The sequence below is a fragment of the Monodon monoceros genome, unplaced genomic scaffold (genome assembly GCF_005190385.1).
Source record: "Monodon monoceros isolate NGI ecotype Baffin Bay Population unplaced genomic scaffold, NGI_Narwhal_1 Super_Scaffold_18, whole genome shotgun sequence".
Taxonomy (NCBI): Eukaryota; Metazoa; Chordata; class Mammalia; order Artiodactyla; family Monodontidae; genus Monodon; species Monodon monoceros.
Window position 1 is genome coordinate 74,445,763 of NW_021703774.1, and position 15,650 is coordinate 74,461,412.

A 15,650-nucleotide genomic window follows, 5' to 3' on the forward strand; every position below is an offset into this window, starting at 1 on the left:
AATTGAGAACACTGATCTGAGAAGGTTTACCACCCACCCACCATTTATGAAGAAAATTACTCAAGTAGGTACTACACAGCCAAAAAGGAAGACAAAACATAGTATTACTGTAAGATATAAGAAACCCCAGCCACTGAATATGATCTGAAGAATGGAAGACATCTGGAAAGAAATGAAAAGGAAGTCCATTTGACCTTGAAATTTGTAACATTCTCTTTTGAGGCAAAGATTTAATTAATGTCATAAGATTATATTTCTTTTTCTTTGGATCCAATCAAACTGCTTGATTTAATTGAATATTTACATAATTGTAATGTTGTTAGTACTCCTTATAGAATAAATCTACAGGCATAACATGGATCAGTTAACTGGTATTACAGAACAAATATAAATGTTACAAACCTTGACAATGTAAAAAGTTTTAAAGTACCTTACAAAAATTAGGTGGGTTAGAGTTAAAGGAGAGTAAGAAAGAAGTCTAACTGGTATTTCCTCAATTTTCAGAGGGGAGTAAAAAAACATGTAAAATTAGTAAAGCAATAAAGATGTAAGTATTTTTAAATTTATGAAGATGAGCACTAGAAGGACTAAAACATTTAATATCATTAACAAATATTGGAAAGCAGGAGGTGATGTCAGGGTGTTAAATTCCTCATGGAGGAGGGCCAATAGATACTCTTTGAAGTAACAGAAAATAAAGGTATATAATTAAAATTATAACCTTAACCATCAAAGGGGTTAAATGAAAAAATTTTAAAGTAGTGAACGTTTTTTTGGGAGGGTGTACTGTGGGTAGGGAGAGAGGTAAGTGTAAGGAAATTTTTTTTCTCACTGTATGTTATTTTGCTTGATTTATTCTACCTTAGGGACATATTACTTTTAATTAAAATTTTTTTTCAAGAAAAATAGAGTGTATTGCAAACACATAACCTATAAAAAGTAATTTTTAGAAATGAAATGGAGGACGAGGAAAAAGCAACTGTAATTGTAGGGGCCTATGGTATGTCAGGTACTTTATATGCATTGAATCATTTAATTTTCATAGATATTGTTATCTGCTCTTTTCAGGGAAGGATGCTTGCATTCTTTTCCTCCAGGGTATTTCCTAAACATTCCTAAATCCAGAAAACCAAGAGGAACTCTGATTCCAACTCTTTTTTTAAAGCAAATACTCAATAATTTTATTATAATGAACTAACTTTGAGGCCAGATCCTGAAAACTGGCTTTGTTTGCAGTAAGATATTTGGGAACTTTATAAACTTTTTGCTATTTGCTACATTAAAATAAACTCTTATACACATTTCTCCAAAGAAGATATACAGATTGCCAGGAAACACATGAAAGAATGCTCAACATCTCTAATCATTAGAGAAATGCAAATCAAAACTACCATGAGGTATCACCTCACACCAGTCAGAATGGCCATTATCAAAAAATCTAGAAACAATAAATGCTGGAGAGGGTATGAAGAAAAGGGAACCCTCTTGCACTGTTGGTGGGAATGTAAATTGATAGAGCCACTATGGAGAACAGTATGGAGGTTCCTTAAAAAACTAAAAATAGAACTACCATACGACCCAGCAATCCCACTACTGGGCATATACCCTGAGAAAACCATAATTCAAAAAGAGTCATGTACAAATATGTTCATTGCACCTCTATTTACAATAGCCCGGAGATGGAAACAACCTAAGTGCCCATCATCGGATGAATGGATAAAGAAGATGTGGCACATGTATACAATGGAATATTACTCAGCCATAAAAAAAACGGAATTGAGTTATTTGTAGTGAGGTGGATGGACCTAGAGTCTGTCATACAGAGTGAAGTAAGTCAGAAAGAGAAAAACAAATACTGTATGCTAACACATATATATGGAATATAAAAAAAAAAAAATGGTTCTGAAGAACTTAGGTGCAGGACAGGAATAAAGATGCTGACGTAGAGAATGGACTTGAGGACACGGGGAGGGGGAAGGGTAAGCTGGGACGAGCTGAGGGAGTGGCATGGACTCATATATACTACCAAATGTAAAATAGATACCTAGTGAGAAGCAGCCGCATAGTACAGGGAGATAAGTTCAGTGCTTTGTGACCACCTAGAGGGGTGGGATGGGGGGGTGGGAGGGAGACGCAAGAGGGAGGAGATATGGGGATATATGTATATGTATAGCTGATTCACTTTGTTATAAAGCAGAAACTAACACACCATTGTAAAGCAATTATACTCCAATAAAGATGTTTAAAAATAAATAAATAAACTCTTTAGTACAATAAATATTTTCAGAATTAAAATAATTCCGAAGGTATTTCAGTTACACACTTCAGAAGGTTGCTCACCAGATATCTGATGAGTGTTGCTGACATTGAATATAGTCTTACATAAATAAATACAGAATATTTGACTCTGTATTTGGACAAATAGTATCTGGACAATAGTTCAAAAGAATCCGGCTTTTTCTTCCGTTTTCATCTTTTTTTTACATATATGTATATATCTATTTTTTTTCAGATTCTTTTCCCTTATAGGTTATTACAAAATATTGAGTATAGTTCCCTGTGCTATACAGTAGGTCCTTGTTGGTTATCAGTTTTATATCACGTGTTCATCCCTCCCCCACTTTCCCCTTTGGTAATCATAAGTTTGTTTTCTATGTCTGTGGGTCTATTTCTGTTTTGTAAATAATTTCATTTGTATCATTATTTTTTTTTAAATCTCACATATAAGTGATATCATATGATGTTTTTCTTTCTGTCTTTAACAAGATTTCTGTTAGGACCTATAAGATAAAAACTATAAAGTACTATTAAGGAACATGAAAGAAAATCTAAATGGAGATTAATTGTTAATTTTCTTTATATTTACCTATAAATTTGTCACAATCCTAATAAAAAATCCCAGCAGCAACAGCAGCTCAGTGATCTGGTCCCCAGTGCTGCAGCCTTAGCCTCGACCTCTTGTTCCCTCTCCTATGTTGTTACACCTTCGTGCTTCACCATGTCTCCAACAGAATGTCCTGCTGACTTTTGATACAAAACATTGAAAGTTTAGTGATATGCTTTTGTGTCTCACTACAAGCATTATCTGATTTGAAAAGAAAGAGAAAGAGGATTGCAATTATTCCTTCAGCCAAGGGGTGTGGTTAAAAGCAGAGACTCTGGAGCCAGACAGCTTGTGTCCAAGTCCTGGTCCCAAAACTTGGTGACAAGCAAATTTCTTAGGCTCCTGGGACAGGTACTATGCTCAGCCCTTAATAAATGAATGTCTTTGACAAACACTGAGCAACTATGACGTGTCACGTGACACAGGGCACAGAGAGATAACTAAAACAGCAGAGACAGACTATTTTAGTGGTTAAATGCAGCCTCTAAAATCAGAAAGACAGGTTTGTAATCTGGCTTTGACAATTATTAGCTGTATAATGTTCGGCAAGTTTTTTAACCTCTTTGAAAATCTGCTCATTGATCTATAAAATGGTGATGATAATATTCTCTTCCCAGGGTTGTTGTGTAGGTTACATGAAGCAACCTATGTAAACTACTTAGTATAGTGCCTGGCATAGAGTCAGGGCTCAGTAAGTGTTAGCCATGATTATTTTTATGGTTCCTCATATTTGAGACAATTTACAGTGTCTCAAGCACATCCACACACATGATTGCGTTTAGTTCTGATAAAACACTGAGCTATTATGGTTATTTAAAAATCTGTCATTTGAACTAAGCATATGGAGACTTAGGCATTGTGACCAGCTTAAAATCACAGCTTCTAAGTGTGGGAGCAAGGATTCTAACCCCCAAGTTATGGGGTCTTTCTCTTGGAATTTCCTTTGCCTCTTTTCTCACACTCATCCAGCCATTCAGGAACAGCTGCAACACAAGGAGGACTCTGATAACGATAATAAGGTCATAAAGTATATCAAGGAATAGGGAAGGAGAAATTCTAAATGAGGGATCTGGAAAGGCTGCAAGATGGCAGTGGAGTTAGGCCTTGACAGATGTCTGCTGACTTTGGGGAGCTGGTGCCTTACAGGTGCAGCGGTGAGTGTGCTGGGGAGATTTGGATTCCAGTCCTGGCTCTGTACTAGCTAGCTGTGAGATATTGAGAAGGTCATATGCCTTTTCCCGGCGTGGTTCCTTAGGGACTGGTGCAGCGGGACGGGAGGGGGCAGGGTAGGGACTGCTTCCAAGAAAAGAGCGGCAGACAGGCTGGCCGGCTTGCAGGCGCTGATGCAAGAGTGGCCGGGCTTCGCGGTGCCTAGGGCCGAGCTGAAGCAGAGTGTGTAAGTGTGTCGTGGGCCGTTGTGGAGGGCTGTGGGTAGGTGGGGTCCATGGGACAAGGATGCTCCTGGAATAGGTGACCTTTGTGCTCCGGACCGGGAGCACCCTGGTGTGGTGCAGATAGGGCCCTGCTGGTTCTGCACTCTGACCGCTAGAGGGCGCTGCCTTCCAGTCGAAGCCTTCCTGAGACCAACCTTTGGCCCCCTGAACGGCCGGGGCGCAGGGGGCGTGCGGGCTAGCCAGGGAAAACCTAAACTAGTAGCGGAGGTCTGGGGGGTGCAAGATCGGGTCTGGTGGCTCCTGGGGTCACAGCCTGTACAAGGGCGGCAGCTGGCCCTCACTAGCAGGAAGAGGTGGTGGGGAGGGAAGTCTGGGGACTTTCTGGGTCCACCAGGTGCCGGAGGCATTCTCCTCTGCCTCATAAAATGTGGCCAGCCCCGGAGCGGGCAAGGATGAGGGTGCAGACTAGGTTGGCACCAGGCTGGCACCCTCACCTTTCAGCCTTTTCCCGGCGATTCCTGAACTCCGTTGGCTGCCCAGGGCCTGTGGACTCTCAGTATGGAGAGCTCGCAGCCGCAGCCGACAGGACACGCCCTCCTTTCCCCGACCTTTTAAAGCGGGAGGCACCTGGGTTCAGATCCAAGCTTCGTGTGATTTCGTGCACGTTCGTAAAATTGCTCAGCCACACATTCCTCTTGTGTTTAAAGCTGCCTCATGGGAATGTTGTGACGATTAAATGACACATGAAGCTGTGCCCAAGGTTTTCTGGTGGGGACAAGATTGTAAAGAAGAGGCTCCATTCTCTTCTCTACCAAAGCCCAGACCTAGCCTGTCAGAGGAGCTGGAACACTAGCAATCCGCTCCACAAATACCTCTGTTTGCAGATCTCCCACAAAAGTGAAAAAGATGCCCAGAGATGGGATCTCAGTAATCACCGTAACACCAAATTCCTTAGAGTAGAGCCAGATTTGTATGTAAGCCAAAGTTAGGGTCAGCAGGCCCTTGGAGCGCTTGTCTGCTTTCTCAGGCCTCCGGCTCTGACCCCTCTCAACACATTAGAGCAGGGCTTCTCAACCTTAACATAAATGTGCTGTGGACACTTCTGTTGTCTCGTGAAGCCTGTGGAGCCTGTTCTCAGAATAACATTAAACAATTCATAAAATAAAATACATAAGATAACAAAATAAACAAATTATTTCAAAATGGTTGTCCAAACATTAGAAGAATGTGTGATAGAGTAGTATACGTGCTTTTTAAGATGTGGCATCAACCTAATAAACTATTGTAATTTCATAATAGTGATGAGCATATAGGACATTTTGAGAAATCTGTAACAACCGTAAGGAGATTTGAAAGTAACTAATTTCTATTGATGGCAAGTTCTAATGTGGTTTGTTGCCTACATCATAGTTGAAGCAAATGCTTTCAACTAGAGACTGGTGAAAATAAAGATGTAATGTTGGGCTTCCCTGGTGGCGCAGTGGTTGAGCGTCCACCTGCTGATGCAGGGGACACGGGTTCGTGCCCCGGTCCGGGAAGATCCCACATGCCGCGGAGCAGCTGGGCCCGTGAGCCATGGCCGCTGAGCCTGCGCGTCCGGAGCCTGTGCTCCGCACCGGGAGAGGCCACAGCAGTGAGAGGCCCGCGTACCGAGAAAAAAAAGTTAAAAAAAGATGTAATGTTTCCCCCCGATTCACGATCCCATGGACCCTCAGTTAAGGGCTCCTGCAGGACAGGGTCCTCATTTTGCATGTAGGGAAACTGAGGTAACCAGGTCTCCTGATTTCTATGTGAAGGGTCTTCCCACTAAAGTGTATAACTCTGGAACTTGGGGAAAACTATCTCCAAACCATTATCTTCACCCTGGAATCCCCAGGTTTACTCTGCCAAAAACATGCCAGTGACCCAAAGTCTCCCTTTTTTGCATCACCCCCAGAGCATACATCTGGGATGTGAGCTTCCCTCAAGGTGCCTCACACGGCGAGCACCAAGCTCCATGGAGCCCAGTGGCTTTTCCCAGGCCAGGCTTTGAGGGATCCAGAGGAGAGTTTATTCAAACCTTGGTAATTTTCCTCTGGTAACTATCTCCTCTTCATTGATAAGAACAACCATTTGTCATTCATCCCCCAAGAAGACTGAAATTAGCCTGGAGGATTTAAAACAGCACAAGGAATTTAGGCTTTCTCAGGTGCAGTTACTTCAAGGAGTTCACCTGGATTTCCCTCCCATGAACACACAGTGTGGTTCTTTCCCACTTGAGGATATTGTCAGAACAGGCTGTATCCCTGAAAGCCCCCTGGAGAAGAGCGAGCATGCCAGCCCCGTGGGCATGCGGAACACTTCTCTTCCCAGGCTTCCGGGGGCAAAGAACATTTCAAGAAACGGGGTTTTTCAGGGACCTCACTGGAAGCCTGTCCTTGCCTGAGCAGTCCTGTCAACTGTCCCATCCCTGCTCCCAGACCCCAGGTCCCCAGTGGGGCTCTTTACCTCAGGACAGAAATTCTTCTTTCCTGCTCTCAGGCTGGGGGCTCTGGTGAAAGCACTTTGAATGAGGTCTCAGCCCTTGACTTGTTCATTTTTGTTGAAACTCCATCCCCCACGTCTGTCATTGCAGGTGCCTTCATTACTGGTAGTTATGGTCTTTGAAAGCCAGAGAATGGGTTCTTTTTTAGCAGTCAGGGGTCTTCCTGCTGCTCTCCTCCACCCTTACTGTGAAAGTTTCTCTCCTCTCTCTCCTCCGTGTCCTCCTTTGCCATTTTATCCTTTTCCTTTTCCTTTTTTTTTTTTTCTTTTGTTGCATGTTAGAAATAGACTAATGTGCTGAAAGGGCTGAGAAAAACCACTCTTTGAAATTATTTTCTTCACCTTGGGGGAGAAAGCTTTTTCACTTGATAGTTCATAATAAGGATAAGACTGATAATAGAATAACTAGAAGATATAAGGACAGAATGTGCCCTCAAGTATAAAGAAAGGTGCCTAGTCTTTTCTTGAGAGAAGACTTTGCTTAGAAGTAGGACAGAGAACAGAGCTGCTGCAGGATGAAGGGGAAGATGGGCTAGGAGCGATGCAGGGAGGCTGGGGGAGCAGGGGAGATGAGGGGTGAGGGCGGCCAAAATGGTCCTGTATGTACGGGTGAAGGGATGGATGACTGACCTTATTTCTTCACTTGTGACCCCCTCACCCATTTCTGTTCTGTTCTGTTCCTCCTTGGTTGTTGATGGCCGGGGAGATTGCAACGATTATTCCTAAATTCTAGGCTTGTGCACTTTGGTGGAAAGAGCATTGGTCTGAGAATGAAAAGCTTTGGGTTCTAACCTCTGCAAGAGTGGGCCAGGCTCTGTGCCAGAGGGGACCCAGCACAACAGGCAGTCTCCTGGTTCTACAGCAAACACCTGTCATGATTGCCAACCAGTGCTGTGCTACCCAGGAGGCCAAGTGGGGTTGGGGGAAATTTTTCATGACTAATCTAGAGTCCCTTTCACCCTTGTGTGGACAGGGAATTCCTGTTTTGTAGTGCTCTGTGCCTCCCTGCTCCAAAATTGTAATAGGACTTCTGGGGTTTGAGGTCCTTTCACGCGGCCCCATTGAAGCCATCCTCCTAAGTGTTGTCAGGTGAGACAGACATAAGGAACACCTCGTTACTCCACCAAAGTATTCAGGTATCACAGTAGAATGAGTCAATTCCAGGAGCCTGGGGTACAGAAAACCTTGTTGGGGAGGGGGGTCTTTCATCCCATTTCCCTGTCTCTCACCAGCATCCTGGTCACAGGGCCAGTCCACCACAGCCCACAGGACACCTAGCCCTGCAGACATAAGCTGTTAAACTGGGCCTGGTATCTGGTGACCCAGTATCCTTCTTTGCTGTCCTTACACTCGTGGTCTAATTTATGACCTCCCTGTTCTCTAAAAAGGAGTTTTGTCCATGCTTGTCTCTGTGGGATACTTGGAAGGTTGGCTGAGAGGGCATTCAGTATTTCACATCATCCAGAGATTATGCAACGAAGATTGTTACGAACATGAAGAGGAGTTGAAGATAACAGGGCTGTAGCTGCGTGAAGGTGGGGCACCTTCATCCCGGCAGCACACACATGCATTCACAGTGGTTATTGCAAAACCCTCAAAGTTCTGCAAAGACCTCAGGACTTGAAACTGAATCACAGAGGGCTCCCTTCTCACCCGTCAGGCAGCATCGGTTCATCTTGTAAATAGTTGCATACATCATTTTCCTAAAACGTTGCCTCTGATCCCTCCTCATTGAGCATCATCGAATGGTAGGTGCTGGGGGGCTCACATGACTAAGCGCCAGGAGAACGCCGCTCTGCTGAGAGGCTCCACCCCTGTGAGACGAGGCTGACCGCTCTAGGTGCTGCGAGTTGCCCAGAAGTGAGACAAAACCCAGGAAGGAGAGAGGGAAGGAAGGCTGCCCCGTGCACCAGATACTGTCGGCAACTTTCACGGACAGTGACATTTGAATTGAGCTTTCAGAGAAGGGAGGATTTCAAAAGGTAAGTGTTTTTCAGATAGAGGAACAACAGGAACGAACAAGGAGTGGGGACGTTCGGGGCTTGTTTGGAAACCCGTGGAGCGACAGGTGGCTAGAATGTAGGCTGCTTCCTGGTCGGGGGTGGGGGGCTGGAGGGGCAGCCCCTTGCCCACAGCCTTCCAAATATTAATTTTGTCAGCCTTGGGATGTCTAAGTTACCTGAGTCCAGTCACACAATTTAGCAGCTGATATATTGTTTCCAAGATATTACTAGAATGCGCTCAATGTTAAAAGAAAATCCGGTTAGATGTTAAATCATATTTGTATCTTGCTTCTACAGAACTGTGAGGTCTTAGAGACAGAAGGAACTAACACCGTCAGCTAGTCCAGTCCCTCGCCGGGTGCAGAAACTTCTATGCCGGTGGTTCTCAAACTTGAGCGTGTATCAGAATTACCTGGACGGCTTGTTAAAATACAGGTGTCTGGGCCCAGTCACAGAGTTTCTGATTCAGTAGGGCTGCGGTGGGGTCCAGGGATTTGTACTCCTAGCAAGTTCCCAGGTGCTGTTGCTGCCGCTGTAATTCTCCTTGCAAACTGTCTTACTAACACCTCTTGCCTGCCCTGCTTTCATCTCTCTAGTGGTGTGTAGCTCATGACCACCCAAAGCACCCGCCCACTGTTCTTTGTTGCCTCCAGTTGTTTAAAAATTCTTTCTCATGTTACCTTCAGATCTGCCTCACTTTCACTTGCAACCACTGCGTCTCGTTCTGCCAAGGGCTCCACACAGAACATGTCTCTGGATGGTGGTTAAGTCTCAGGCCTGGGCTCACCTGCTGACTCTACCACTAAGTATGTGACCTTGGGCAAGACTCTCAACCTCTCCGAATTTTCCTCATCTGTAGAGTGGGACTAGTAATAGCACTGATGTTTAGATTAAATGACAAAATGTGTGTAAAATAATTAGCCTGGTGCTTGGCACATAGTAAGTACTCAATAAATGTTGGCTATTAGCATCATATTAGCATCATATTGGCCAATTAGCATCATATTGGCTTTCCTTTTCTACATGGGGTCTCATCAAATCTGTGAAGAAAGCTGATCATTCTAGCTAACATTTCTCCCTTCTGGGCTAAATATCCTGTTCCTTCAACTCTTCCTTATGGCACAGTGTCAATATTTCCTTCATCCTTGCTACTCTCCTCCGGAGTCTAGTTTGTAAAGTTCCCTTGTCAAGTGTGTGTGGGTCTCAGACCTGCCACCGGCCTCAGCATAGTCAGAGCTTAGTATATTCACTGCAGCCAAAGATCACTTTAGCTTTTGTGACTAATTTCCACATTTCACTCCACCACGTCAGACTTTTAGGCAATGAAGATGCCTGAGACCACATCTGCATGTAGAGTAAATTTTGTTATTCTGGCACATTTCCCCTTGAGGCTCACCTGGCTGCATCTACACATGGCTCTTACTGTGTGTGAGTGTGTGGGGTGTTGGGTGGGGAGAGCACCTCTGAACCTTGGTCTGATCTGGGGCTTACACTTGCTTTGTGACGGGCGTGACAGTCGGCAACCTGGGTGACAGGCCATGTAAGGAAGCACGTCAGAGGCTGACAGAGAAAAGGGATCTACTCCCCTTCTCTGCCTTGCCCTCAGCCTTTCCTGGCTCCACGGGCCTGGTGGGGGACCCAGAGTCTCCCTGGGAAAGTGCGAACTGACCCCTCTGGCACAGCCAATAGTTTTCTGGAAGGAAACCAAACCTCAGGGCCAGAGGGCACTTAGAGCAAAGCCGTGTAGGCATTTCAATCCCGCCGCTGTCTCCACTGGCCTCTTGCCCAGAGTCCTTGGTAATATCATAAGAGGAGGGAATCAGGGCTGTTTTATTGTGGGGACGTGGTGGCAGCTTTGGGGGTGTGGGTATGAGGGCGACAGGGCAGGCCCTGAGAACAGCACCTCTCAGTTGCAATTCTAACTTCCAGCCTGTAGTGAATGGCTCACTGGGAATATTGACCTCAAGTTCTGTCTTTTAAATAGAAGGCAGAGAAAATCTGTCTGCCCAACTCACTGGTATGAGGGAGAGTCTGTTTTGTCTCTTCCTGGTCACAGAGGACAGCAGTTCCTTTGCAGCCAGGCCTCCCTCCTGCAGAACTGCTGGCTCGGCAGCCCAAACACTGCCACCTGCTCCACACGCAGATCTGTATGGGGATAACCTGAGCTTCTCCAGGACACAGCAGCTTGATGGCAGAAATGGCTGCAGTTGCAGCTCTGTCTGTCTTCTGGGCTGGGATGTCCCCTCACCGCCACCGCAAAGCCACACTGTGCTGTATGAGCAAATAGGAAGATGGTTCCTCTCGGCATCTCCCTGCCTGTTGGATGCCAATGTCGTGTAGCACGTGGCTCTAGAGCTGCAGATCCCCGTCCTCCTCCGATTATCGCCCCTTGAGAGCTGCCCCACAAGCTGCAGTCTTGTGAGTCCCAGTGCTGAGCTCCTCGCTAAGCCTCCTGCCAAGCTTTGTCTTTGGCCAAGGGAGTTGAAGAAAGTAGCCTCACACATCTTGTGACATCTGCACTTCTTCAGCCTTCCCACAGCCGCTAAGAATCCCAGGACTTCCTGATGCCCAAGTCTTTGAATCAGGGACTTCACATTTTGTGCTCTGGAATATTTCCAGTCTGATGTAGGGGAAAGGAAAAGATAGTGTATAGCAGAGGATCCACTGCTGAGGGTAGAATTTCAGCACTCCCATAGCTGGCTGAGGCAGATCAGATGGGATCATCCTTAATCTGACTTGGGCTTTTGAGAAGAAGATGTACTGTCTTCAGTGGATAATGAGTATCGTGGGGTTTTTTGTTTTTTCCGGCATGTCAGAATTCTAAGCAATGGGGAAAAACAGGGTGCACATGAATTCCTTTGTTCTCCAAACTAGAGTGTCAGGAAGTCCTGGGACCATCCTGAAGGAGGCAATACTTTGAGGCAGGGGTGTCTTTTATTTTTTAATTTTTATTTTTTTAATTTTTAAAAATTTATTTATTTTTTTAAGGGGTGTCTTTTAAATCATGCCACAGACTTGGGACCACTAGGCTGTTCCTTGTCTTGATTCTCTCTCACTGGCCTTTCACCCATGGATAGGATGGTCCCCAGTCTCTCTGTGAGGACTGGAGTCAGGCTGAGGCTTTGGCCTTGAGATCCCTGGCACTTTCCTTGCTGTTTTCCTATCCCTAAGCTTGTCCCTTTGGGGTCCCTGAGAAACTTGCTCTTTCAGACAGGGTCCGAACTTCCCAAGGACCATCGATCCTCCATTTCTGTGTCTTTCAGAAAGAGGCAAGTAGAGACCTTAATCCATACTCCGAGAGTGCCCAAACTTTGGTACATTCAGGAACCCAGGACATGGCCTGTTCTCGCTCTGCACGTCAGTTTTCTTCCCCCCAGTGGAAAAATACTGTGTATTCTGACCCCTCAGCTGGGAAAAGGAAGAGGGAGGGAATGACTACTAAAGTATCCTTTGCAGCCAGCTTGCAAGTATTAATAAGTCACAGCTCTCCAGGGGTCCTCAGGCCTGCCCTGACCTGCTACCTGGTTGCTGAAAAAAACTAGAAAGTTTAGATCAGCAGTCATGTGGGGCCACAATGTGTGAACCAGCCGAGGACCACGGCTTTGCCCTCCCTCCTGCCCATTGCCTCTCACTGCTGTAAAACATTTATCTCAGTTCTGCATCTGGACCCTGGCCTAATAAATCCCTCCAAAGGTATGCAGACTACACAGACTGCTTCTTCAGGTGTTGGATAAGGCCAGAGTAACATAGGGAGTAAAAGGGGAGATTGTCATAAACATTGACTCAGGTCAGGGACAGAAAACCACTGGAGCTTAAAATGTCAGGCTCTGAGTAAGTTAATGAGCTGCTAAAAAGACAAGGATAATCAGATCTGAAGTTGGAGCAAAAATTTGAGCATATCAGGGAATATCTCAAATGTGAAGGGTGGAGGCTAGAATCTTGTACTAAACCAGGCAGACTGGTAGTAGAAAGGGCATAGCCTTGGAATTTTTTTTTAATTGAACTACAGTTGATTTACAATATTATATTAGTTTCTGGTATACAACGTAGTGATTCAATATGTTTATAGATTATATGCCATTTAAAGTTATTATGTGGGGCTTCCTTGGTGGCCCAGTGGTTAAGACTCTGCGCTTCCACTGCAGGGGGCTCTGGTTAGATCCCTGGTCAGGGAAATAAGATCCCACGTGCTGCACCATGCTGCCAAAAGAAAAGAGAAAAAAAAATAAAGTTATTACAAAATAATGGCTATCTTGCCCTGTGCTGTATAATATATTCTTTTCTTTTTTTATAAATTTACTTTTATTTATTTTTGGCTGAGTTGGGTCTTCGTTGCTGCGCACCGGCTTTCTCTAGTTGCAGCGAGCGGGGGCTACTCTTTGTTGCGGTAGCTTCTCTTGTTGTGGAGCATGGGCTCTAGGTGCGCAGGCTTCAGTAGTTGTGGCGTGCAGGCTCAGTAGTTGTGGCTCGCGGGCTTAGTTGCTCTGTGGCATGTGGGATCTTCCCGGACCAGCACTTGAACCAGTGTCCCCTGCATTGGCAGGCAGATTCTTAACCACTGCGCCACCAGGGAAGTCCCTGTACAATATATTCTTGTCACTTATTTATTTTATACATAGTAGTTTGTAACTCTTAAGCCCATACCCCTATCTTGCCCCACTCCCCTTTCCTCTCCCCACTAGTAACCACTAGTTTGTTCTCTATATCTGTGAGTCTGTTTCTGTTTTATTATATTCATTTATTTGTTTTATTTTTTAGATTCCACATATAAGTGATAACATACAGAATTTGTCTTTCTCTGACTTATTTCACGAAGCATAATGCCCTCTAGGTCCATCCACATTGTTGCAAATGTCAGAATTTCATTCTTTTTTATGGCTAAATAATATTCCATTATCTATACTACATCTTCTTTTTTCCTGCATCTGTTGATGGATACTTAGGTTGCTTCCATATCCTGGCTATGTTAATAATGCTGCTATGAACATTGGGGTGCATGTATCCTTCAGATTAATGTTTTCATTCTCTTCAAATATATGCCTAGCAGTGGAATTGCTGTATCATAGGGTAGTTCTATTTTTAGTTTTTTGAGGAACCGCCTACTGTTCTCCATAGTGGCTGTACCAATTTACATTCCCACCAGCTGTGTAGAGAGCTCCCTTTTCCCCACACCCTCTTCAGCATTTATTATTTGTAGACTTTTTGATGATGGCCATTCTGACCAGTATGAGGTGACACCTCATTGTAGTTTTGATTTGCATTTCTCTAATAATTAGCGATGTTGAGCATCTTTTCATGTGCTTTTTGGCTATCTGTATGTCTTCTTTGGAGAAATGTCTATTTAAATCTTCTGCCCATGTTTTGATTGGGTTGTTTTTTTTTTTTTTTTTTTTTTTGATATTGAGCTGTATAAGCTGATGGTATATTTTGGAAATTGAGCTCTTGTCAGTTGCATCATTTGTAAATATTTTCTCCCAGTCTGTAGGTTGTCTTTTCATTTTGTTTATGGTTTCCTTTGCTGTGCAAAAGCTTATAAGTTTGAGTAGGTCCCATTTGTTTATTTTTGCTTTTATTTCTTTTGCTTTGGGAGGCTGACCTAAGAATACATTGCTATGATTTATATCTGAGAATATTTTGCCTATGTTCTCTTCTAGGAATTTTATGGTGTCATGTCTTATATTTAAGTCTTTAAGCCATTTTGAGTTTATTTTTGTGTATGGTGTGAGACTGTGTTCTAACTTCATTGAATTGCATGCAGCTGTCCTGCTTTCCCAACACCATTTGCTGAAGAGACTGTCTTTTCTCCACTGTATATTCTTGCCTCCTTTGTTGAAGATTAATTGACCATAGGTGTGTGGGTTATTTCTGGGCTCTCTGGTCTGTTCCGTTGATCCATATGTTTGTTTTTGTGTCAATGCCATGCTGTTTTGATTACTGTAGCTTTGTAGTATTGTCTAAAGCTGGAGTTTTGAGAGGAAAAGTAACTGCTAAGCGATAGAATCATTTCTGGAAACATGGAAGACTAGATAATCTGAAAACCCTTTCTCTACAAAGTTCGTAGAAATACTGGGTAAAATATACCAAACTTTTTTTCAAATAGGTAGTTGAATGTGGATGAAAGGAAATAAATCTCTAAGTTCCAGAAGTGAAGAGAAAGCTGAAAACCAGTAACCAAGCAATCTGTTTTGCAGGGTCACTTTGGGACAAGAGAAAAGACCTAGAAACTGAGACCCTGCATGGACACCAGACCCTCAGAAGGCTACACTCTCAGTGAAAGGGTGGGATAAAAAGCAGTCCTGTTGACAAAAGGAGATTCATTTTTCACTCACTCATTCAATTCATTTTTGGAAAGCTTGCTATAAGCTAGGCTTATATTCCAGGCACTGGGTATACAGTGACAAAACAAGTACAAATCCCTACCCCTGGGGAATTTATATTCTGGTGGGGAAGAGACAGAAAATAATTAATAAGCATATAAATATGATAAAAGGAGATATGTTTATGGAAAAAACAGGACAGGGTAAAGCAGATCAGGAATAACAAGGAAACCATCTGTCTTGGCCTGGACTCTGGAGAGAAAAAAGAATCCTCTCTTGCAAATTCCCAACCACAGATCTGCCTTTAGGAGGTGCTAGCGCTTTAACTGACATTAATTATTTTCATGATCTGGGAACACTAAGGCAAATAAGTAACATAAATTGACCCCAGGTTTTTGGTGCCTTTCCTCATCATTCTAGGAGTATGAAGAGGTGCTGCTTGACAAAAACAACAGAAAACCCTCCACCCACGCTGTCAAGGTTTCCAGAGATAAAGCCCAGACAAACTTGAGCTCACAATAAAAAATAT

General features: G+C 43.9%; 1 protein-coding gene across 2 annotated transcripts in view; it reads left to right on the forward strand.

Annotated features, from left to right (window-relative positions):
• The first annotated feature begins 8,611 nt into the window (after nucleotides 1–8,611).
• The window catches only part of PDZK1 (PDZ domain containing 1), a 42,803-nt gene continuing 35,764 nt past the window's right edge, over nucleotides 8,612–15,650 (forward strand). The window contains exon 1 of one of the 2 annotated variants that reach the window (XM_029228410.1): nucleotides 8,612–8,783. The gene's annotated coding sequence lies outside the window, so the exon portion shown is untranslated. The remainder of the gene's footprint in view (nucleotides 8,784–15,650) is intronic. The other variant, XM_029228411.1, reaches the window with a different exon arrangement.